Source organism: Acipenser ruthenus, chromosome 5 (assembly GCF_902713425.1).
Source record: "Acipenser ruthenus chromosome 5, fAciRut3.2 maternal haplotype, whole genome shotgun sequence".
In the NCBI taxonomy this organism is placed as follows: domain Eukaryota; kingdom Metazoa; phylum Chordata; class Actinopteri; order Acipenseriformes; family Acipenseridae; genus Acipenser; species Acipenser ruthenus.
In genome coordinates this window covers 53,333,596-53,359,953 of record NC_081193.1, presented here as the reverse complement: position 1 = coordinate 53,359,953, position 26,358 = coordinate 53,333,596, and the positions used below count along the sequence as shown (strand labels likewise).

General features: G+C 45.2%; 1 long non-coding RNA gene and 1 pseudogene across 1 annotated transcript; one reads left to right on the top strand and one right to left on the bottom strand.

Annotated features, from left to right (window-relative positions):
* Positions 1-2,989: 2,989 nt before the first annotated feature.
* Positions 2,990-8,946, bottom strand: LOC131737223 (uncharacterized; annotated as a pseudogene).
* A 12,671-nt stretch (positions 8,947-21,617) lies between these two features.
* LOC131737142 (uncharacterized) lies at positions 21,618-24,699 on the top strand. The gene is made up of 3 exons (XR_009328715.1): positions 21,618-22,008; positions 23,339-23,463; positions 23,591-24,699. It is a non-coding gene; the product is annotated as an uncharacterized LOC131737142 (long non-coding RNA).
* The last annotated feature ends 1,659 nt before the right edge of the window (positions 24,700-26,358 follow it).

Sequence of the window (26,358 nt, the reverse complement as noted above, 5' to 3'; positions counted from 1 at the left end):
ATAAATACATGGGCATGTATTTATTTACTTATTCATTTATTTATTTATTTTTTTGGCATGGAATATCCTCCATACTTGTACTAGTGCCGTTTGAAAATGAAATGCAAAAGCAGAAAATATGTACTGGTATTTGTCATTCACAATACAATAGTTGTCATTTATACAAGCTATTTTTCTGTGTTATTCACACCCCCACTCTAGGTGGCGCTACCACGATCACTAATCCTGCATGTGGTTCTCTACGCCCCTCTTGCACTGGCTAGTGGCGCTCTTCCAATGTTTTGAAGACCTTTTTCGCCGGCTGCAAAGCTTATATATATATAATAAACGTAACTATAGCAATGTACCCTGCTTACATCTGGCAGTTGTTTTGGAAATTAATGTATATATATAGTGTTCTCTGATCCAATACAGTTCCATCATTAGAATGGAAAATAAATTATGCGAAGAGTTATTTGAGGAACCTCAAGACTGTTTAAGATGAATCCGTTTAGTTAAGTTTAAGTTACAGTTACAGTATGCAACAGTTTTACTAGTCCCGTTTTAAACTTTAATTCAAAAGCATAGAACGTCATTCACAATACGTAGTTGTAATTTGTACAAGCTCCTTTTCTGTGTTATTCACATCCCATCCTAGGTGGCACTACATGTTCCCTAATAGCATCATGTCGTTCTCTGCACCCCTCTTGCACGCTTAGTGCTCCTGTTGTTTTGAAGCCGTGACTGCTCCAGCGCAGTATCCCTCGCAAAGCTGCGCTGCTGTGCAGCCTCTGAAGCCCGTAGCTGCGTGACCTGATATCATTATTTTCTGAGGAGTTCAGGCAGTTTGCAATGTTTGACAGAGGGTGAGTTCACGGAGATCATTCTGCGCATATTATGTGCGTAATCTGACCAATTTAGCCAATGGGTGCGTTCACAAAGATCATTCTTAGAACATCATTGGCTAAATTGGTCGGATTCTGCACAGAATCTGCGCGGAATGATCTCCGTGAACGCACCCATTGGCTGCGTTCACGATACTTTTTTGACGGCTAGATTGCAGACGGGAGTCTGCGTCTGGCGTCATGGTCTATGTAGCCAGAGTTTGGACATGATTTGGAGGTTAGCTGCAAAGCAGAGAGAACAAACATGGAAGCCGATTTAGTTGTGATTTGTATTGCAGAAGAGGTGGATGCGATAGAAGTTCCGTACCCTTAAGTTAACTAATAATTTACTTAATTTGACTGTTTGAATAGTTCAGCTTAAACAACGTTGGGTGACACAAGTTCCTTATACAATGTTATACTTAACTTGAAACCCCAACTTGTTTAAATAATTTTAAGGCCCTGATTAGGGAAATTATTAGTTAAGGGTTGAATGAAGTAATTGAGAGCAGCTCGGTTGGAACAAAAACCAGCAGAGGCACAGAGTATATTGGGTACTCCTAGACCAGGGTTCAAAACCACTGAGTTATATAATAGTGGTAATTTATACCAGTACTTTTCTGTGTTATTCACGCCTCCTGCCTAGGTGGCAGTAGCACATACAGTGAGGATCGGTTTTGCTTGCAGACACACTTCTTTGTCAGCTACCGCTGCTCTGTTGTTTGAAGCCGTGGCTGCTCCAGCGCAGTACCTGTCAGGAGATGCGTGACCTGGTGACGTATTTTTCGGATGAGTTCACTCAGATGGTGAACTTGGACAGGTTTTGCACAAAATCTGCACAGCATTAGGAAAATATGCTTACGTGAACACAGCCTACGCATCGCGAACGCACCCAATGACGCACTTGAGGGATTCTTTTAGCAGAGGTTTACCTATAGATATAGAAGGCTGAAATAGGTCATTACTTCATTTTGGTGTGTAAATAGGGACGCCATCTTGCCTAGGTATAAGTGCAGCGTTTCAAGCCACTTCACAGCTATTTTTGCATATTATTATTATGTATTTTCTAACGATTAGCAGTGTGTTATGCCTCACAAAATACAAACCATTTACGTCGTTTTACTATGTATAAGTAATATATTTTGTTTTTGCTGAAATTATCGAGTTGTTAAAGTTTAATTTTGGCGACAAGTCTATGTAAACTAAGTAGACTAGTTTCTTTGAGGGTTTTTCCATTTATTTTTTGTTATATTAATTAAACACGTCTGTTCTCTTTCCAGTTGATATACATTGTTTTATAGCGTTTATTATCTGATGTCCTACATGCCTGTGTATATTGTGCAGTTGTAAACTGCTCAGAAGTACCCAATGAAAACTTGTTGAGGAGGGGGACCCCCTTTCACGGGTAAAACTAAAGAAATACTACTACTAGAACTATTCTTAAGTTATTTATAAATAATAGTGTTTGCTTACTGGTATCTGTAGAAATGTTTTAGAGAATGAACGGTTCAAGCGGTAATTGTATTACACGTTTTTTTTCTGCTTACAACACAATATAGACAATTGAAACACACACACGTGCCCTATTGAGAGTTAATAGTTTGAAAGTGAATTGATAAAAACAACAACAATAATCTACGATATGTTCAGTTTTAATGTGAAATGTTTGAATATTCTGTAAGAGGTTTGATTTATCCTTAAAGGTGGGGGTGTAATGATTTTTCTTTTTTTTTCAGAATTCACCTGTATAGTACTGTTGGTAGGTCAATATCTGTGTAGTTTTAATGTATAGGTTTTAACGCTAAGTGTATAAAAAACAACCAAGTTGACACCTCTATGAAAAGTCCAAAACACAACGCACCCAGGGGAGAGATACTATGGTGAATAGGTGTGTAATATATGGCTGCTCCAACACAGCAGGGCCATTGGTATCTCTCCACGAGTTTCCTAAACAGCCCGTACGATGCAGGCAATGGGTGAAGTTTGTGAGGAGGACCAGGGCCAATCTTCACCTTTATTTATTTATTATTATTTTCCCCATCCGACCTGCGAACATGTCTTAGGCTACTTTATAATATTGTAGCGTTCTGTGCTATGGGGATGAGACAGACTCGGGAGAGACCAGATGAGGTTCCACGTACTTTTATTTTTTGAATTTCTTTAATAACACAACGAAACCCTGTTTGGGCCGGGGTTCACGCCAAAATAACAAATAGCTGTCTCTCTCTCTTTTACACCGCAGACTCACCGACAAGCACTCTCTCAGCCGGTACTCTGTCTCTCGTAATCGCTCTCCAGTCAGACATTCACACGCATTCTCCCGCTCGCGGCTTCCCCCCCCTCCTACTTATAGCCTCTGGGGGAACCGCCCACTGCACACACACGCATGCACTCACGCAGACACACACCAACGGCGTGCCCCGTACCCTCACAATACATGGAACCTTAAACAGGACGTAACAAACAAGACAAACACAATGTCCAGGATGCTGCCATCGCCAGGGTCGTTACACAGCCCCCCCCTTAGTCCCTCGTCCCCGAGGGAAGAACAAAGTCTCGAAAACGACCCGGGAGGCGATGCTGTCTTTGCGGGCGGGAGCCCTGCGTGGAGGACGGGCTCCTGTCAGCCACAGGGGACAGGGAAACTGAACCGTCGGGGGAGGAACCCTCAGCCCTGGGGGTGGGGGGACTGTTAGGGCGGGGTGGATCAGGAGGGGGCAGGAGAGGACTGTCAGAAGCTGCTGGGTCGGATGGTGCTGGGTGTTGTCCCAGGTAGGGGGCCAGCCGATCCCGGTGCAGCACTACCTTGCGTCCTCTGTGAGGTAGCTGCACCCGGTAGGCCACGTCCCCGATCCTCTCCAGGACATGGCAAGGACCAAGCCAGTGGCTGTCCAATTTGGGGCAACGGCCCCGCTGTCTCTTGGGGCTGAAGACCCACACGAGCTCCCCGGCGGTGAAGTGGCGCCCCCGTACTCGGAGGTCATAGTTCCGCTTCTGCCGTACCCCAGCAGCCTGCAACTGGTCCCTGGCGAAGCTGTGGGCTGATTCCAGTCGGTCCTGTAGTCTCCTGGCATACTCAGGGCCCGGGGGTACACTGGGGGCATCTGGGGGACGACCAAAAGCTAGCTCCGCAGGAGTGCGCAGCTCACGCCCCAGCATGAGCAGGGCAGGGGTGCAGGCGGTGGAATCCTGGACAGCAGAGCGGCAGGCCAACAGCACGACAGGCAGGTGGGTGTCCCAGTCCCGCTGGTGGGTGGCGGTGGTGACAGCCAGCTGTACGGCCAGCGTGCGGTTGAACCTCTCCACCAGTCCGTCGCTCTGAGGGTGCAGAGGGGTGGTCCGCGTCTTCTTGATGCCCAGGCGCCGGCACATCCCGGCAAAGACCCGGGACTCAAAGTTGCGCCCTTGGTCGGAATGCAACTCTTGAGGGACCCCGAACCGGCTGAAGAACCCCTCCAGCAGTGCTTCAGCGACCGTCTCTGCCTCCTGGTCTGGCAAAGCGTACGCCTCTGGCCACTTAGTGAAGTAATCGAGGGCCACCAGAACGAACCGGTTCCCCCTCTCGGAGCGTGGAAAAGGGCCTAGTACGTCCACGGCAACCCTCTCCATAGGCCCCCCGACCTGGTACTGCTGGAGTGGGGCGTGCGACCGGCCCTGGGGTCCTTTCCGGGCAGTGCAGATGTCACAGCGTCGGCAGTGGTCCTCCACGTCTCGCCTGCACTGCCCCCAGTAGAACGACTGGCGGAGCCGCCTCAGGGTCTTCGTCACTCCAAAATGACCAGTGCCTGGGGTCCCATGATGGGCCTCTAGCACCTCCTGGCGCATCGCCCCCGGGACAACCACCTGCCACCTCACCTCCCCCGTGGCGGGCACCTTCCACTGCCGCTGAAGGACTCTGTCACGCAAGGCCAACCCGCTCCACTGAGCCCACAGCCCCCGAGTGGCGGTGGAAAAAGGGGCCACCTCCTCCCAGGGAGGCCTTCGCTGCTCCTCTAGCCAATGTAGTATGGGGCGGAGGTCCGGGTCTCGGTCCTGATGGGCTCTCCAATCCACCCTCTCAGCCGATACTGCCACCCGGCATTGCTCTTCCCCCCGGCGGGACAGCTCTGCTTCCCTCTCCTCCTTTCTGCTGCAATGGGCGCATCCCTCCCGGGCACAGGGACGACGGGACAGCGCGTCCGCATTGGCGTGCTTCTCACCAGCCCGGTGTTGGATCCGGTACTGAAACGCCTGGAGCTGCTCGATCCAACGGGCTCCCGGAACGTCAGGAGCCACTGCAGGGCAGCGTGGTCTGTGCGAATGGTGAAGGGGAGCCCGCAGAGATAGTGGCGGAAGTGGCGGACCCCCTCCACCACCGCAAGCAGCTCCCGTCGGGTGACGCAATACCGGCGCTCTGCCTTGCTGAGCGACCGGCTAAAATACGCCACCACATGCTCCCCTTCTGGACCCGGCTGGGATAAGACAGCCCCGATCCCCTCGTTGCTTGCATCCGTGTCCAGCAGGAAGGGAGAACGGACATCCGGGGGAGCCAGCACCGGGGACTGGCACAGCGCATGTTGCAGGGAGGCGAACGCCTCCTGGCACGCCGGGGTCCACTCAAAGGGCTCGTCTTTCCTCAGGAGGCGGTGCAGGGGGGCAGCGATGGTGGCAAAGCCCTGCACAAACCTGCGGTAGTAGGACGCAAGCCCTAGGAAGCTTCTAACCTGCCGGGGGTTGACGGGAATAGGCCAGTCCCTCACTGCGGTGACCTTGTCCACCTCTGTCTGGATCCCCTCTGCTCCCACTCGGTGCCCGAGGAACGAGACCTCCTGGCGCATCAGCTGGCACTTTTCAGAGTGCAGTTTTAGCCCCGCTTTCCTCACTCGCCGGAGCACCTCATGCAGGGAGGCCAGGGCGTCCTGGAAGGTCCCTCCGTGGACTAGCAGGTCATCCAGGTAGACCAGGCACTCCGAGGGGGGTACTCCGGCCAGCACCTTTTCCATGAGCCGCTCGAACGTTGCGGGGGCGTTGCAAAGTCCGAACGGCATCACAGTAAACTGCCACAGACCCCGTCCAGTGGAGAAGGCAGTCTTCGGCCGTGCAGAGGGATCCAGCGCAACCTGCCAGTAGCCGCTGCGGAGGTCCAGCGAAGAGAACCATCTAGAGCCGGCCACCAAGTCCAGGGACTCATCGATGCGGGGAAGGGGGTAGGAGTCCTTCTCCGTCACATCGTTCACTCGCCGGTAATCGACGCAGAAGCGCCACTTGCCGTCCTTCTTCCGCACCATGACTACCGGCGAGGTCCAGGGGCTGTCGGACGGCTCAATGATCCCCGCTGCCTTCATCTCCTCCAGCACCTGCTCTGTGGCTTCCTGGAGGGCGAGTGGTTGGCGGCGAGGGCGCTGCTTAATGGGGCGGGCGGTTCCCGTCTCGATCTGGTGCTGCACCAGGTGTGTCCGCCCCACGTCATCCGAGGCGGTAGCGAAACTGTGGCGATACTCATACACCAGTTCCCACAGCTGGCGACGCTCTTCTGTGCAAAGCCCTTCGCAGCTCCTGAGCCAAACTGCATGCACTGCGCTGAGAGCTGGGTCTTCAGGGGAGACTGGTGGCGGAGGGGAGATTGCTGGGGACGCTGAATTACTCCTGACAGTAGGGCGTGGCATGGCGGTATCCTCCCGCAGCCCTTGGGTAGCGGTTGGCGGCGCCGGGCAGGGTGGCGGGGCTGCCTGGGGGAGAGCTGCATTCCCCTGGGCCACGCTAGAACTGCAGGAGGGCGGCTGTACATGCTGGCGAGCATTGCGGCCTGAGGGTGGGCGTGTTGGCTGGCGAGCGTTGCGGCCTGAGAGTGGCCATGTTGGCTGGCGAGCGCTGGCACCTGAAGGCGGCTGTGCAAGCAGTAGCTCCTTCCGGAGTGGGGGCCGTCGAGACGCTGTATTGTCCCTGATGAGACTGGCGCATGATGGAGCCCGGGGGTGTGCTGAGGTCTCCCGTCTCATGGCGGCGGTCCGTTGTGTCCTCGGCAGATCCCGAAACTGTCGTGCGAAGGGGTCCCGACTCCGACCCAGCGGTCCAAGGGGTGAGGCTAAAGCTAAAGCCGGGCTCCCCTGTATGTGCAGTGTCCCGGTCCGGAGGTTTAGCTGTCCGCCTGTGTAGCGCAGGAAGTCCAGGCCCAGTATGCAGGGGTCCTGTACAGCTGCTACCCAGACAGGGTGGTGTACTGTCCGTCCAGCCACTTCAATAGCAAGGTTGCCCTTTCCTTGCATGGGGGCTAGCTCTCCAGTCACAGTGCGCAACTGCACGGTGGTGGGCTCCAGCCGGACCCCTGCAGGGAGCACATCGGGGCGGATGAGAGTCACCGTGGAGCCAGTGTCCACGAGAGCAGTGCACGGGACCCCCTCAATGCGGACGGGGACATGGCAGAAGTCCCCGGCAGTGGTCCTTCCTACCGCTATAGCTGGCTGGCACTGTCTGTGGTCGGCTGTTTCCGTGAGGGGTGACGCCCTGCTCTGTCGGCTACACGGGTTAGTACTGGTGGCGGCCGCTGCAGCTGGGTGGTCCGCGATTAATGGGACTGGACTGGGGGCACGCGTCGTCCCGTCTATGCGGGCCCCTTCGCGTTTCCCTGCGGTTGCTGTGTCAGGTGTGGTGGTGGTGCAGCAGCTGCTGCTGGGCAGTGGCGCCGTAGGTGGCCAGGCTGTCCACAGCCCCAGCACAGCTGTGGGGGGGTTTCAGGAGTCCGAGCTGGCTGGGTGATCGCCGCCCTGATGAGGGTGGTAAGCTCCGGGGGCCAGGTGGGGTCAATGGTGCGGTACGGGGCCTCCTCTTCTTCTGCTTGGGCCATGCGAGCTCTAGGTGGTGTGTGGTCAGGCCGCCTCTTCTGCTGACCACTCTCGCTCCCAGGGGCATGGTCCCGCTCCCCCTCCTCGAGCACCGCCTCGACTCGTTCGGCGTGAGCCACGGCAAGCTCTAGGGAGGTTGGGGCAGCAAACCGGACCTGCTGACGTAGAGCGGTCGGGGTCAGTCCGCGAACAAAGGCCTCGACAGCCAGGTCCTCCTGGGTGGCTGGCGGGAACATTGGGTACCCCCTCCGGGCCAGGTACCGGACATCAGCAGCCAGTACGCCCAGTTTCTCTCCGGGAGCTCTAGTGCGGTTGGCCAGCTGCAGGCGCAACCCGACTGCGGGCTCCACTCTCCCAAAACGGCGTTCGAGAGCTGCGGTTAACACCTCGTATTGGCCCACCTCGTCTGGGCCCAAGTCCAGCAGAACCTGCAGCGCTTCTCCCTCTAATGCAGCCGCCAACTGTCCTGCTTTCTCCGTCGGCCCCCAGTCATTAGTGAGCGCTGCCATCCTGAATTTGACGTGGTACGCCTCCCACGGCGATCTACCGTCATATCGGCCTGCTTTCACTGGCTGCCGGCTCGCCCCTGGCAACATGTTCCCCCCACACCGCATATTCTCTCTCCCGTGATCGGCACGGGGCCCATATCGGGGCTTAACATCACGCTCTCTTGTCAGACACACGCTCAGTTCAGCAACCAATGTCCCATAGCTACTACAGCCATTTAGATCGACGGTGGTTAAACAATGTAAAGCCTCTTCTTCTAAACAAGCAATTAAATTACTGGCTTTCTCTCTGTCTGTCCAGTTGTTTACCATTGCCATCATTTCAAACTGCTTTACAAAGTCTCGCCAATCGGCCTTACCGTTGTACTGCAAACGGCTGTAATAAACCCCCTTGTTGACATTCTGCTGCAGGGCGGGCGTGTCCGATGGTGACGCTGCCTCCTCCTTGACGCGCACTTGCGCTCCTCCTATCTCTGTGGCTGATGAGGTCCTTGCGGCGGCCGAAGAATCTCCTTCTCCCTCGATGACGATGGCGCAGTGCCCCTCAGCCTGCGGAGCAGTCTGTCTGTCTCCCAGCTCCGCCATCTTGATCCCTCTTTCCTCTTTCGCCCAAGGGTTCTTGCTCCTCCCTCGCTCCATGTTCTCTCCTCCCCATGCAGCGCCCATTCTCGGGTAGCTCCTGACCCACAGCTCAGCGACCAGCTCCTCCAGTCTGGCTCGCAGCTCGTCTTCTCTCATCTCTCTCGCGTCCGCCATCTTCTCCCTCTTGCTTCTGTTTCACCCCTCGTGACAGGCGCTGTAAATCCCACTTCTGAAACACCAATGTAGCGTTCTGTGCTATGGGGATGAGACAGACTCGGGAGAGACCAGATGAGGTTCCACGTACTTTTATTTTTTGAATTTCTTTAATAACACAACGAAACCCCGTTTGGGCCGGGGTTCACGCCAAAATAACAAATAGCTGTCTCTCTCTCTTTTACACCGCAGACTCACCGACAAGCACTCTCTCAGCCGGTACTCTGTCTCTCGTAATCGCTCTCCAGTCAGACATTCACACGCATTCTCCCGCTCGCGGCTTCCCCCCCCTCCTACTTATAGCCTCTGGGGGAACCGCCCACTGCACACACACGCATGCACTCACGCAGACACACACCAACGGCGTGCCCCGTACCCTCACAATACATGGAACCTTAAACAGGACGTAACAAACAAGACAAACACAATGTCCAGGATGCTGCCATCGCCAGGGTCGTTACAATATTGATGTAGGCTATATCAGATTCTAATAGGCTACAAGTTAAGAATAAAATATTATTTACTGTATATGTATGAATTATTATATTGATTTGTTCAGAGAAAGTTGTGCAGTAAGTCTGAAAAAGGAGACCTCTGGTTCTCGTGTTTTCATAAGTTGACAGGTATTGCATCATGTTAAATTGCGGCTGATCTGTTTGCCACGGAGATCCGACGCACTCTGTCTATTGCTCGGCTTTTAAAAAGCCTACAGTGAAGAAACAAGACTGGCTATGTTGTATGGAGTTCCTGAGCTGGGAGAACACACCTTTTTTGTTCTTTGTGTCCCAAAACAAACACAGTAGAGTCAGTATTCTTTTTTGTTTATTTGTGTATGTTTAAAAGGGTGTCAGCCGACCGAATGACTAAGAACCTTTGCAGCAAGGCATAGCCTAGACTGTGAAGGTTATCGGGTTGTGTGTGTGTGACGCTGTGTCATTGACTGTACTATTATGTAAAGTCTGGTGTTACCTCAAGTAAATCCTATCACTATTGAACATCTTATATAAAAAAAGTAACAACAACTAAAACTTTCAGAATACTTCAGGTCTATGTCTTGTTTTTACTGTGAACCTGAACAATAAATGTTCCATTTTTTTGCAGTCTGCCTCCATGTTGTTTTGTATACTTCTTATCAGCCACTGATGTTCTGCCCAGTTAAATACCTTCATACAGCACTGATATACAGCTAGCTTATGTAATTTCCTTGAACAAATTTGGTCTTCTTTCGCTAGCATGATGCATGGTGTGAGACAAAGCATATTTGCATTTTTTCTTCACTTTATCAATGTCAGCAGAAACCCAGATAACAAGAAGTCACATTTAAGAACAATGCTATGAGTTTTGCTCAATGCTTACAGACGACAAAGCTTTGTACCCACGCATCACAAGGTCAAACGATAAGGCTGTTGATTGCAAACTACTGATGTGCACCAGCTATGTCCAGCTTGATTTTAAGAGTTCATTAACCCTGCGTTGATTCAGAGTTTACATTAAACAAGAAAATCACACAATGTTTACAGACAGTTTCATTGATTTCTAACTTCCTTCATCATTTAAATGAGAAGCATAAGTAATGGGTTGTATAATGGAAAAGAACAGATGGCTGATGAAATAAGAGCTTGTGCAATTTAACTGGAAAAACCTAGTGTACACTGTCCCACACAAGGTGTGTGGTTATCAGAAAAAGTGTTCCAATTGTATAGTGTGTTGTTATGTGTTCCATGTCACTTACCTAAAGTTATAGCAAGCACTTAACAAAAGTAAGTGATTTTAGAACCAGTTTTAATAGGTTTGTATATAAACATTTTTCTAAGCAGACACAACGGTTTTATCATCCCGCCAAGGTCACAGCTGCACTTGCTACACATGGGTGTATTTTGGGCCACGTGTCAAGCTAAAGAGCTGCAAGGTCAGGGAAGCAAGTTTCAAAATCCTTACAATTCTTAGGTTTCTGAATCACCCGTTCAGAAGAAGTCAATGGAGAATTGCTATCCGTCGACAGACTTATGATAAAAAAAAACCTCTGGGAGCCCACAAAATAGTGTCTTGTGCAGCAAATATTTAAAAGATGAAATGTTTGACAGAACTGGGCAAACAGTTCAACTGAGTGATCATGCTATATTCTGGCAAAGTGTTTGATTGTGTACAGGTGCAGGAGTGATGCAGTGCGTAATTAACCGTCAGAGAGTTGTAATCCAGTTGGAAAGGGTTTTTAATCATAATCCTGGTCTGGTGACCAAACAATAACTCCAAGCAATACACAACATGTAATGCACTGGAATAAATAAACAGGTTGCAGTCCCAAATAATAAACACACGTATCTTTCTCACAATGTACAAACACGGTCACCAGGTCTTGGGTGCGTGCTGTAGTGCTCATGGTGGGTGATACAAGTTTATGCGTGACAAAAGTGAAGTGCTGTTCCGGGTTTTGTGCTGGCCCTTGGCAACAGCTCCGGGAACATGTTAGCTGTCTGTGAACAGGCTAGCTCTAGGGGTGACATCAGACCAGAAAGGAGTACAGACAGGCAGTACTGGCAGGTGAAACTGAGGTGCGGCGGCGCTCAGTGCGTTTATTGTAAAATAAAAAGGTTTAAACAGAAAATAGCATACGGCACTTGAGGCCAAAATAAACAGACAAACAAAACGAATAGACGCTAACAAACAGGGTGGACGAACGCTAAACACAAAACAGGTACCGTGCTGGTTCTCCAGCACGTAGTAGCAGTTGTTATTTTCTTTAGTTTCTTTTTAATAGTTTTAACCTCCTCTCCACACCTGTTCTCCACTCAAACACACAACCCCAAGTGAGTAAAACGTGCATCTATATATATTGTTGTGCCGGGATTCAATTACTAATTATTCACTTGAATCCCAGCAAGTGAACCAATTTGTGCAACCCCGTGCTCACATACTATGAAATACTTTAAATGCACGTGAAGTGCAATCCCTGTGCCTAAATACAATTATACATTTTAAATACTCGTGCTCATTACCCACATTATATCCCGTGTACCAACTACAATACACCAACATTAACACACCACACGCAACATAGAACACACAAATGAACTCAGGGGCGGAGCACATTGCCCACGCCGTCTAATAATAACAAACAAGACAGTTATAGACAAAACAAACAAAACACTCATGATTTATCACTGGGTCTCTCACGGGTCCCTGCAGGTTCAAATCACAAACTAAAGCGAAGGAACAGATTGTGTCTCTCCGTCCCCTTTTTATGCCTTCCCATAAAACCCACATGACCCCTTGGTAAATGAGTGCAGCCGCCCCTCCAATCCGCGACTGCCACATCGTTTCCCTTCTGGGTCAATGAGTTATTACAACAGAGTACCACCCCCTTTCTAGCTGGCCGACTTTCCTTGAACCCTGGGAAAGAACTGTCAGGCCAGCCCGTCCAATGTACTCTGTTCTCGCTGCTTAGCGCCCTCACAGGTTGGGAGGAAGATTTACTACCAAGAATCATTGTATTTCTGTCACATATTCCACCGCTCATAGTGGAGCTGAAGGAACACTCGGCTGAATTCCCATTACTCCCCCTCCCCATTTTGGTGGTCGTTTCCCGCACAATGAACCATGTGGTACATGAAGGGCTGCAACGCCAGATACTGTTTTGGCAAATGCACATTTTCTCAAGTTAGCTGTCAGCTGGGCTACCCTTAAAGACTGAAGGACGGCTGTAACCCCAGCCAAATGCTCTTGCCAGGTGGAGCTGTAAATGACCATGTCATCAATATACGCTGCTGCATATGGTGGACATAAAACCTGGTCCATCAGTCTCTGAAAGGCAGCGGCGCACCATGTAGCCCAAACAGCATGATTTAAAGTGGAACAGCCCTTCTGGAGTTGAAAATACGTTTCCCTCTAGAACTGCGGGTCAAGGGGATCTGCCAGTATCCCTTTTTCAAGTCCAGTGTAGAGATAAACTTACCCTTTCCCAGTCTATCTAGAATTTCATCCACCCGAAGCATAGGGTATGCATCAAACTTGGTAATAGAGTTTACCTTCCTGAAGTCCACACAGAAGCGGTTGGTGCTGCCTTTCTTGGCCACTATGACAATAGGACTGCACCACTCGCTCCTGGAAGGCTCAATCACCCCAAGTTCGAGCATGTCCCATACCTCTTTGCAAATGCTGCTTCGTCGACTTTCCGGGATCCAGTAAGGTCTCTCTTGTACTGTGACGCCTGAGGGAGAGATAATGTCATATTCAGCCAAGTTAGTCCTGCCGGGCAAGTCAGAAAAAACATTGCTGAACTCCTCAATAAGCTTACGCAGTTCCCTTTCCTGATCTGGAACCAATTGTTCCCCCATCAAAATGATTTTAGTGCTAGGGGTCTCTGGACAGTGGCCTAAATCATCCTCTACATTGTCTGGGGCTATAATAAGGTCTCCCTTATTTCACGTTCATTACGGCGATCGGGCTGTCTAATTTCATAATTGACCTTTCCTATAGCCCGAATCACTTCATATGGCCACTGCCATTTAGCACATAATTTCGATTCTGAGGAGGGAAGCAGCAGCATTACCTTGTCTCCTGGTCGAAAGGTTTGAATTCTTGCATTTTTATTGTAATGCTGCTGTTGCCGGTGCTGAGCCGATTTGAGGTTGTCCTGGGCCAAATGACCAACCAAATCCAGGCAATCTCTTAGTAGGAGCACATGCGTCGCTACATTTTTGCACGAGCCTTTGTGCTCTTCCCACCCCTCTCTAAACAGATCGAGGATGCCGCAAGGCTGTCGGCCATGCAAGAGCTTGAAGGGGGAGAACCCTGTCGAACTCTGCAGCAACTGTCTCACTGCAAAAAGGAGGTAGGGAAGAAACGATGTCCAATGTTTTTGCTCAAGTTACAAAACGTCTCAGCATCTGCTTCAAGGTCTGATTAAATCGCTCCACCAAACCATCTGTCTGTGGATGATAAACAGATGTCCTGATGGGACGTATTTAATATTTTATATACTTGCTGTAACGTTTTAGACAAAAAGTTGGTTCCATGATCAGTCAAAAAACTCCTTGGGGATCCCTACTCTAGCCATAATCTGCACTAACTCTGTGGCTATTGCAGCAGCACTAGTGGACCTCAATGGAACTGCCTCTGGGTATCGCGTTGCATAATCTACCACCACTAATATATGCGTATACCCAGAAACACATCACAGTGATATTTACATCCGCTAATATTTATGAATTGTCAAAGAAGCAAGATCCTATTCTTCCAGTGATAGCGTGAGACTTGGTGTTCTTCCCCATTCCCCTGTATCTGAGTACCAAGCAGAAGCTTTTATTATTATTTAATTGTGCATTCATATCTTTATTTGAGTGAGTCTCCTACCCTCAAGGTCTCGGCATATATTGCAATTGGCCGATATTCACAGTTGTTTGTCAAAGGTATCCCAATGTATGCTTCTGTTACACACATTAAATGGTGATTTTTTTGTATTTCTTATATATTTATTCAGGGCTACAAGAGCACAACACAAACAAAGCAGTACGTAACTGTAAGAAGCTGAACTGACGTCACCACACGACCACAACCATCTACATATATTTATCATAAATAAATAGGGGTGTTTATAGGAATGTACTATATACATGTATTCAGCATTAATTGTAGGGTGTTACACTTCCATAAATTAGGGTTTGTAAACTTTGGACGACCCTGTATACACACACACACATACACACACACACACACACACACACGATACATATTGTGGTGGCGGCAGACAAAAGAAACACACCAAAGGCAGTTTTGGGGCCAAAATAGTGGTAACAACCACTGTTTATTTCTTCCTTGAGAAATGGATGCTATGAGAAATGGGATGGGGGGCTGCGTTTCAATCTGCAAGAGATCTTCAAACCTGGTATGCAACTGCTTTACAATTGTGCAACACAAGTCTCACTGACACTGCTAAGTCTTATTAGCTGTCGTAGCACTGTTATGTGCAGTCACTGTAATGTCTGTCGCGGTAATGTTGCAGCACTGTTATGTACAGTCGCTGTAATGTCCCTCGCGGTGATGTCTGCGCGGTCCTGGATTCGAGGTGATGTCGTGATACTAGTTTTGCACACACCTGAGGTGAAGGTAGTGGAAACACTAACCCCTTGACAGAAACACGAGGTGAAGGTGTTTGTACACAGGAACCGCCAGGTCTTCTCGGGCGTACCGGGGAGAACGCTAGGGGTAGAGTCATTAATGGGAGGTATGTGAGGGCAAGTTTGCTGGCACATTACCGGAAGTAAGATGGTCGACCCAAGGGAAACTTAATTTCCCAGACCACCTCATGGTGGGAAATTATGTGAGAATTAAGGATGAATCAGCATAAAAAGGTACAGTCCACAACAGGTTGGTGAAGGAATAAGGAGATAGCTTTGTGCTGGAGGAGAGTGAGTGGAAAGAAACTTAAGTGCCTGTTAATACCTGTTTCCCTGTGATTACCGACCGTGGATTGTTTGACTACCCGACTTGAACTGCCGACCCAGGGAGACTGCATTTCCCAGACAGCCCCCTGTAAGGAAATGATGTCACAATGATGGGGCGTTTGAATGATACAAAAAGGGACAGCCCCATTCAGATGGTGAAGGAGTAGGAGACAGCATTGTGCTGCGAGAAGGAAAGAGAGAAAACCTGTGCGAGACTGAGTTACTGGTACCTGTGAGTTTTGACCTGGACTGTTTTGTGTGGATAACCTGCTACGTGTACCTGACCCTTGCCTGTTTACTGACCTGCTTTTCGAACTGTGGAATAAACCAAGTGCTACCCTGTTTTACACTGAACTTTGTTGTGTGTTAGCATATTTGTACGTGTCTCTCCTGCTTTAATCTGCACAAGTTTAGACCGACCTCTTTGTTTGTCACTAATATATATTGTAACACAGAAAGGGCTCTGCATGTAAATAGTTGGGTGATGTTTGTGTTTTGGTGGTGGTTGGCAGGGACGGGGTTAATTCCTCTCCCTGCCAAAAACATGTGAGAATGTGGCTGTTCCCAAACTAGGTAATTGGTGTTAATTGGGAACAGCCACAGACTATAAAAGAGAGCTTACAGCTTTATTAGAGAGAGAGAGAGATCATCAGGGAGCTGGGATAAGAAGAGTTTGGCTGTTTAAAAAAAGTGTGTGAAAGTGTGTGTTGACAGGTAAACGGCTTAGCCGTCCTGTGTGTTAGTCAGGGACCTGTTAAGTGAAGGTAGGCTCTACGTCTGAGCTAGGTTTTTGTTTTGTTTGTTTATTTTGTAATAAAAGTGCACGAAAGTGCTTCATTGTGCAGTTCTGTGTCTGGGTCTGTGTTTTTAAAGGGCAAACAAGCCGACGACAGAGAGGCTGCGTTACATATAACAGGTCCCTGACTAACACACAGGATGGCTAAGCCGTTTACCTGTCAACACACACTGTCACAAAACAGTTTACCTTTTTTTAAACAGCCAAACACTTCTTATCCCAGCTCCCTGGTGATCTCTCTCTTTAATGGAGCTGTAAGCTCTCTTTTATAGTTTGTGGCTGTTCCCAATCAACACCAATTACCTAGTTTGGGAACAGCCACATTCTCACATGTTTTTGGCAAGGAGAGGAATTAACCCCGTCCCTGCCAACCACCACCAAAACACAAACATCACCCAACTATTTACATGCAGAGCCCTTTCTGTGTTACTATATATATATATATATATATATATATATATATAAACAGACGTGCTCAAATTTGTTGGTACCCTTACAGCTCATTGAAATAATGCTTCATTCCTCCTGAAAAGTGATGAAATTAAAAGCTATTTTATCATGTACACTTGCATGCTTTTGGTATGTCATAGAATAAAGCAAAGAAGCCGTGAAAAGAGTTGAATTATTGCTTATTCTACAAAGATATTCTAAAATGGCCTGGACACATTTGTTGGTACCCCTTAGAAAAGATAATAAATAATTGGATTATAGTGATATTTCAAACTAATTAGTTTCTTTAATTAGTATCACACATGTCTCCAATCTTGTAATCAGTCATTCAGCCTATTTAAATGGAGAAAAGTAGTCACTGTGCTATTTGGTATCATTGTGTGCACCACACTGAACATGGACCAGAGAAAGCAAAGGAGAGAGTTGTCTGAGGAGATCAGAAAGAAAATAATAGACAAACATGGTCAAGGTAAAGGCTACAAGACCATCTCCAAGCAGCGTGATGTTCCTGTGACAACAGTTGCAAATATTATTATGAAGTTTAAGGTCCATGGAACTGTAGCCAACCTCCCTGGGCGCGGCCGCAAGAGGAAAATCGACCCCAGATTGAACAGAAGGTAGTGCGAATGGTAGAAAAAGAATCAAGGATAACTGCCAAAGAGATACAAGCTGAACTCCAAGGTGAAGGTACGTCAGTTTCTGATCGCACCATCCATCGCTTTTTGAGCGAAAGTGGGCTCCATGGAAAAAGACCCAGGAGGACTCCACTTTTGAAAGGAAAACATAAAAAGTGTCTCAACCAGCTCCACATAGTCTTCGGCCTTGTGATTGCCCAGGAAGCCCCAAACCACTGCAACAATGCTGTTCCAAGCCGCTTTCTCCTTACTAGTGAGCTTCTTGGGGAATTCATTGCACTCCAGGATCTTCTTTATCTGTGGTCCGACGAAGACACCGGCTTTGACCTTTGCCTCGGACAGCTTAGGGAAGAAGTCTTGAAGGTACTTGAAGGCTGCCGACTCCTTATCTAGAGCTCTGACAAATTGTTTCATAAGGCCCAATTTGATGTGCAGTGGTGGCATCAGCACCTTCCGGGGGTCCACCAGTGGCTCCCACTTGACGTTGTTCCTCCCCACAGAGAACTCGGTCCACTGTGGCCAGTCCCGCCTGTGGTAGTGCGCCTTGGTGTCCCTGCTGTCCCAAAGGCAAAGATAGCAGGGAAACTTGGTAAAACCGCCTTGGAGACCCATCAGGAATGCCACCATTTTGAAGTCTCCTATGACCTTGATGCCATCTCAGAAAAATGCAGATATGTATCCACTTAGGCAGCTGGAACTAAACTGAACTGGTGGGCTTAAGGCCCCTGTATTTATACTACTATTTATATTACTAGAAAGTTCTAGAAGTTACTCTGAGTTTACTCAGCACTGAATCTATCTGGAATGTTCTGGAAAATAGGTAGATTTCAAAATATCACTGTCCTGGTCACAAAAGCAAAGTTTGTGGGGAATAATAGCCATTTTCTATACTTTTGAGGCATAAGCAATTAGGAAATAACACTTACTACCCAGGAACCAAAAAAAAAAAAAAAAAATTGTTACACAGTGTAATTCAAACAAAACAATTACAGTAATATCAGTTAGATTGATGTATTAAGGCAACTTGGGAGACAATAATTAAAATAGTTAAACACAAGCAGTGCTATCCACTCAAAGAGAGACAACTAGGTTGGTGTAACATCTGAAAAATCCAATATCAAATAATAATCAATAGTTCCTTTACGACACCAACAGCTCAGCTATAACTAAAGTGCAGAAGGCCCAATCACTTACAGTTATTAATACTCTTAAAGATCCAAACCTAGTAGGAGAAAGCAACTTCAATGTGCAAAACAAAATGCAATAATTGTACATAGATCAATTATTTCATTATGTATAGCAGCAAAGTCTCATGTGGAAAATAGCAAGGTGCAATATTTATACACTAATCAATAGTCTCATTTAAATATGTATAGCAGCAAAGTCAAAGTGCCATTAATGCATAGTAGTATTAGCTGCCTAATAGGCAGACTAGATATTCAAATGCACATTTATCATAGTGCAACGAAACCTCAGAGTCCAATCAGTGCTTAATGATATTAACCAGTTAGTGGAGACACGTAACAGTCAGTGTAGTAAAGCAACATAGAAAATCGTTAGCGTCAGTACAAAAACTAAACTGGTTATCCAACATTCTCATGGGGTCAATGTGAAGTGAGCAGCAACTTCGAGAAATATATATATATATATAAAATCAAAAACAAAACAAACAAACAATCGAAAGAAAACAAAATAACGCAACAATATAAATCCCAAAACACAATCAGTGACAACAAAAATAAATCTCTTTACAGTGAAAACAAAGCCTAGTGAAAACAGCGATTGATGCTCGATAAAAATAGAAAACACAAACACACACAATTAACATCAGCTCTGCTATCAAGTTAAATACCGATATATTCCCCTACTTCAGACACGTGCCTATACATTTACTGATAAAAAATTGACCCTTTTTTAACCCTGCACACCTGGAGTGTGTACTTCAATGCTCTATGGAAATTAAGAGAAAAACTTGGTACATGGCATATAGAGGTGGCATCCTTGGTGAGGGCAGGCCAGGAAGCTCTTCTGCTCGGTTTCACTTGGTGGACAGGGATCTGGAAGAGTCTGGGACTTTCCTGTTGGAGGTGCAGAGAACAGCTGGATTTCTGCTGTGGTGACCCAAGTCAGGGGTGACTAGTGACAGCTGCTCGAGGTGGATTTGAACTTGGCTCATGGTGGATAGACAAGTAAACAACTGAAAGCAACAGGGGGATACAGAACAGAACAAAGAAACACAAGAGAAAATGTAGAGAAGAAGAAGTTGCTTACTTGTCCTAAGTTGTTACATAATTATATTACAAAGAGCCAGCGATACCCTTGCAAGTTTAACATAGTAAAAGCATAGTGAAAACATGGTAAAGCCCACAGAGGTATTGTAAATCACATATCTTCTTTTTAAAAACATGGCAAGCCATGGTAATCTATGGCAAATTACATTCATATTACAACCACTGGAAGGCATGCTGCAAAATAACTGTACTAATTGACCGTGGTAAACTTTTATTAGGGATGCTTTGAAATCCATCTCATCAGCTTCATTATATTGACACCTTTTATTGAGCTGAGAATCGTTTAGCACTTAGATTTTTAATGTCAATATTTAAATACAAAACATTATAAAAAGATAAGCTGTTGTCTTTGTTGTAGTTCAAATGGCCAAATAGCAGCTTGACCACTGGAATGAGTTTAGACAATAGTACACAAAGTGATACCAGGAAGCAGCAGCAAGTTTTCATGTATCTGCATATTCCAAATTTAAATACAAAAAATAAACAAACTGAAAGATCTTCAAAAGAACAAAAGAGGGATCAGTGACAATATTGCAAACACTAATACTGTAAATGTAATAACAAATTTTAAAAAAGATTTTGTACATAAACATAGTTGGTTCTGTCTTGGCTGTACTCTCAAAACAGATGAGGTGCATGACCAGTTTTCAAGAAAACAAGGTGGTTAAATCTGTACATGGCACTTTTTGGTTTTAATTGAAGCAACACACACATGAAGTTGTATTTTTTTTTGCCCAAAATGCAAATCCTGGCATGCAAAGCAGAGGATGCCTTCCTTTCCCTTCAGACGATGGCTTCTTGTCTCTGGCTTCATGGTTCGTAGTGGTAACAGAATTTGGATGAGTGCAGTCTGACATCATCTCTGTTGGCAGCCTTATGTTTATATCATTTTAGTAATTCTGTATCAAATCAACTGTGCCCACTAGCTTGAACATCTTCGAGTTCCCCCCTCCTCCTACACTGGCACCAGCTCAGGATGGCAGTGCCAACCAAGTCTGCATCGAGTCAATGAGTGCTCCTCCCCTTCGCAAATGTTTTATTTACTGCTAAGCTCCCTGGCATTTAATGTGCACATTTATGTGGTAGTTCAAATATGAAAATAAGGGGTTATTTGTGTTAATGGACCCCAATTAATAAAAGTTATATGCCACATATTGTGGTATTCCTGCTACTAACTTTTCACAGACCAAGAAGCTACTTTCTATGCTAAAACAGAGACTCCATTCACAGAGCTGACAAAATATAATAGTGGATTGTTCTCTATCAAATATAATCATTACTTAATGGATATTTATCCTAAAGACCCTGAATAAGATATATCAACGCTGCATGTCCGAGCCTGTGACGCAGTCGTGCCCGCCCCCGAGGGTATAAGTGGACTGCAGACACAGACATCAACATCATTTTTCCTTTCATCCAACCTCAGCAGGAGAGACTACAGACAGATAAGAATCAAGTTACTTATATCTGCTTATTCGTTTGTGTAATTACACTAATGAATGTGTTTTTTATTGTTACGTGCTTTTAGTATTTACTACTTACACATATTGTACAGCGGCCTTGTACCCCGTGCTGCTGGGCATAGCTCTGCTTCAGGTCGGGCTGTGCGCCACCCTGATCTCTGCTTGCAGTGCCATTGCGAAGACTGTAAGGGCTCTGACAGTAGGCTTCCATCAGTCTTAGGACTGTGTCGGTTTGCCACAAGCGCTATAGGAGGGCATCCCTATAGATCTCTCCCATGGTAACTGTAGGTCCAAGACCTGCTTCTGTTCCTGCCGGTACACTTTACAATGAACAAGGTTACCTTTTTCCAATTCACTAATAGCCTTTTCACACTTGCACACCTGAGCCGAGCTGGTACAGCTAGTTTCACACTTGTCATTTTGTCGAGTCGAGCAGAGCCGGGACCGTGAAACTCTGGCCTGGCAAGCTATCTGGTACTGGCTCGGTGCTGAGCAAGGATGGGGGCGGGGTTAACTCGTACGTTGTCGTGTCAGTCTGCAGTGAAGGCGGTTAACATGTCAACAATGGCGGCTAACATCAATGCGGAGGAGAGAAAAGTCATGGGAAGTTGAAGAAACACAGGCACTTGTGACTCTATGAGCAGATTCCACTGTACAACAAGAGCTGTAATCTTCTGTCCAAAATGATAAAGTCAACCAAAAGATTTCTTTGGAATTGAGTAATGTGGGACTAAACCGCAGCGCAAAACAGTGTTGTGAAAAAAAAAAAAAATTAAAACAGGATTACAAAAAAGTAAAAGATCATAACAATAAAAATGGGTCAGACCGCAAAAAAAGTAAATATTATGATATAATGGACTCAGTTCTTGGTCACAGACCTGCAATGATATGTTGAACTCGCGACTTGTCTTCTGGAATCGATGTGCTGTCCAACACAGAATGAAAGTGAGTTTACATATTACAACATTCTTTAAGCTTTGCCACTTTTTATTTTTTTTAAGTTTTAAAAGTATTTCTCCTTTAAATTGTTTAACGCTGACAGGTATCATTTAAAACAGAGACACAAAAACTTACAGTGTGTTAACTGCAACATCTACTGCTGTTTCATTATTTGCATTCCATATTTTTCTAATGAATAAAGTGATCAGTAATTGCGCATATTTTATTGTGTTTTTTTTTATAAACCGGTCCTTAACAGAAAAATATATATATATTGGAAATGTGCAAAGTATGTGAAAATCACATTCAATACAGTATTTCTTTTTTTAATATTAACATGTATGAAAACAAGTTGTAAAGATAAATTTATTTTTGAATGTTACGTTTAGATTTTGTTTTTAATAGGCCTAATTTAAATCTGTTTTTTCTGAAGTGTTTACTGAAATACTATGTGACAGGCTAGCTGTAGGGATGACGTCAGGCAAAATAAATAGACAAACAAAACAGACTAAAACTTAAACAAACGGTGGATGAACAGACAAACAAACACGGTGAGTCTAAACAACTTATATTTACTTTATTTTACTATTATTTTCTCCTTCTCCACACCTGTTCTCCACTCAGAGAACACACAACCCCGAGTGAGTGCTTTGTGCATCTATATATACTGCTGTGCCGGGATTCAATTACTAATTAATTATTCACTTGAATCCCAGCACGTGAACTAATTCTGTGCAACCCCGTGCTCACATATTAAATACTTTAAATGCACGTGAAGTGAAGTGCAATCCCTGTGCCTAAATACAATTATACATTTTAAACACTCATTACCCACATTATATCCCATGTACCAACTACAATACACCAACATTAACACACGCAACATACAACATAAAACACAAAAATACACACGGGCGGGGCACATTGCCACAACTATCTGTAACTATTATTATTATTATTATTATTAGTCCTATGTGAGGCACATTTGGGGAACACACCAGCTGGAAAAGAATTCTAGGTGCTAAAAAGTAGTCGTAGTCATAGTAGTCCAGTAGGGGGACTACACCAGCTGCCCACTGGCAGCTGGTAGTAATTAATATAACTTTAATAATATGAAATTAAATTATTTTGTTCCATTAAGGTATACACCACTCTCTTCCCTGCTGAATAAGGCACATCAAACACGACAATATTCTGTATAATCATTCTTATATTTCAAACTGCAGGCATACTGGAGCACATAAATTTGAAAAAATACTAAAGGTGTAGAATGTGAACTGTTTTAACTTTTCGCTTGTGTTTATGATAGTTTAAGCCCTTCATTTTGTCTTTTCAGAGGATTATGCATCAGTCCTGGATGACTCCTGCACTAAGATTGAAGGCTCTTCTGCAGCTTCTTCAACTGTGCCTGCACCAACCCTCCCTCCCACTCGAATAGTGTGATTAGCAGGTCTAGGCAGGGTAAAAAACTGTCTAAAAATCACTTGGAAATACTTACAGATTTGTTTAATTGAGCTAGCATCTTTGTTTGGCTGTTTGGAAATGTTTACATCTTTACAAGTTTGTCTGTATCTTTGTTTCCTGGCAGAAAGCGGAAGCAGTCAGAGATGTCCAGTTCTGTCCAGGAGTTGGAATGGTGCCTTCAGGAGTCAGATGACAGCTGCTTAATCGAAATGCTGACCGGAAATTCAGGGAAAGGCATCTCAATTTGGATAGAGAGCAGAGGGAGTGTGAGGCTACAGCCACCGCTTCAGAACCTGCATTGGATTAAGTTCAGAGTTTGTGAAACCAAAGTCCTCACAAGCTGAAGTGTCTTCTGGTGTTCATTTTAACTGAACCTCTCCATGTACTAAATCAGTGGTTCCCAATCCTGATCCTGGAGGACCACTGCATCTGCTAGATTTTGTTTCAGCTGAGCTCACAATTACAGAATTGAACACTTCATTAAAGTAATGTACTGATTTACACATTTTCAAATGTTTCAACTCTTAACAGGTGGAGGTAGCTTAGATAAGTATTCGATTTAGTAGCTGACAACTCAGTTGGAGCAAAAACCAGCAGACACAGTGGTCCTCCAGGACCATGGTTGGGAACCACTGTATGAAATGGATCAAATTTATTTCTTCATTTGGACAACCAAATAATTACATAAAGTGACTGAGAGCTTAGTTGAAGTGAAAAACCAGATGACGATGCAACTCGACAGTGCAGTTCAATATTTAATTATTTTATTTCGGTGTATAAAAAAACTATTAGCCCCATGTTTTTCATATGGAGTTAAGAATTGTTTTTCAGAGTTCTTTTGCACACATTTAAGTCTAATATGTCTTATTTTGTACACATTTAAAGCCCAATGCATATTTTTGTATATAGTTGAAGTTTTATGTATTAAAAACAAGGCAAGCCAGTTTATTGAATATATTGTAGCGTGAAAGAGGCACTGATTTAACTCGTAATTTCAATTTTAAAAAATTGATAGACATAGATCATGATTTTTTTTACTACCTATTTTATATCACTTCTGGATGAAATACACAAAGTATTTTAAAATCCTTTTAATAATACAAAACAAGATATTAAACTCTTAAACCAAATTAATAGTTATACTTAAAATTCTGCACTATCCTGCAGATTTTCTGTTATGAGAATAGCATAACTTAACAAAAACCTTTACTAACACACAAACAACATTCTTAATTGACAATCTTACTGATTAGGAACATCTGAAAGGGTAACTAGTTTAAAAAAAATTAAAACAATACACAAACCTTACTTAAACAGTTGTCGCAACAAATGGGAACATGTAACACAACAAAAATAAATAAATAAATAAAAAAACATTAGTTACCATTTAAACTCTTGTGGGTAAGGTTATTTTCAGGAACTTTTTTTTTTTTTAACTGTGTAAATTTACACTACTTGGAGGTAGAGCTATAATTATGGCCCTGGCCACTATCACACAGTGTTAAAGAACTGAACAAGAGCACCTCGGACTTCTCCACCTTCTGTCCCAACCCTTTGTGGTATAGCATGCACAGGCTGTTCCAGTTCCAGTTCCAAGGTAGCTGCTCATTCATCATTGTAGTTTTTCACAAAGGTTGTGAAGCACACAGCATGCCAAAACCAGCGATTGATGCTCGATAAAAATAGAAAACACAAACACACACAATTAACATCAGCTCTGCTATCAAGTTAAATACCGATATATTCCCCTACTTCAGATACGTGCCTATACATTTACTGATAAAAAAATTGACCCTTTTTTAACCCTGCACACTTGGAGTGTGTACTTCAATGCTCTATGGAAATTAAGAGGAAAACTTGGTACATGGCATATAGAGGTGGCATCCTTGGTGAGGGCAGGCCAGGAAGCTCTTCTGCTCGGTTTCACTTGGTGGACAGGGATTTGGAAGAGTCTGGGACTTTCCTGTTGGAGGTGCAGAGAACAGCTGGATTTCTGCTGTGGTGACCCAAGTCAGGGGTGACTAGTGACAGCTGCTCAAGGTGGATTTGAACTTGGCTCATGGTGGATAGACAAGTAAACAACTGAAAGCAACAGGGGATACAGAACAGAACAAAGAAACACAAGAGAAAATGTAGAGAAGAAGAAGTTGCTTACTTGTCCTAAGTTGTTACATAATTATATTACAAAGAGCCAGCGATACCCTTGCAAGTTTAACATAGTAAAAGCATAGAAAGTCTAATAAGGCATAGTGAAAACATGGTAAAGCCCACAGAGGTATTGTAAATCACATATCTTCTTTTTAAAAACATGGCAAGCCATGGTAATCTATGGCAAATTAAATTCATATTACAACCACTGGAAGGCATGCTGCAAAATAACTGTACTAATTGACCGTGGTAAACTTTTATTAGGGATGCTTTGAAATCCATCTCATCAGCTTCATTATATTGACACCTTTTATTGAGCTGAGAATCGTTTAGCACTTAGATTTTTAATGTCAATATTTAAATACAAAACATTATACAAAGATAAGCTGTTGTCTTTGTTGTAGTTCAAATGGCCAAATAGCAGCTTGACCACTGGAATGAGTTTAGACAATAGTACACAAAGTGATACCAGGAAGCAGCAGCAAGTTTTCATGTATCTGCATATTCCAAATTGAAATACAAAAGATAAACAAACTGAAAGATCTTCAAAAGAACAAAAGAGGGATCAGTGACAATATTGCAAACACTAATACTGTAAATGTAATAACAAATTTAAAAAAAGATTTTGTACATAAACATAGTTGGTCCTGTCTCGGCTGTACTCTCAAAACAGATGAGGTGCATGACCAGTTTTCAAGAAAACAAGGTGGTTAAATCTGTACATGGCACTTTTTGGTTTTAACT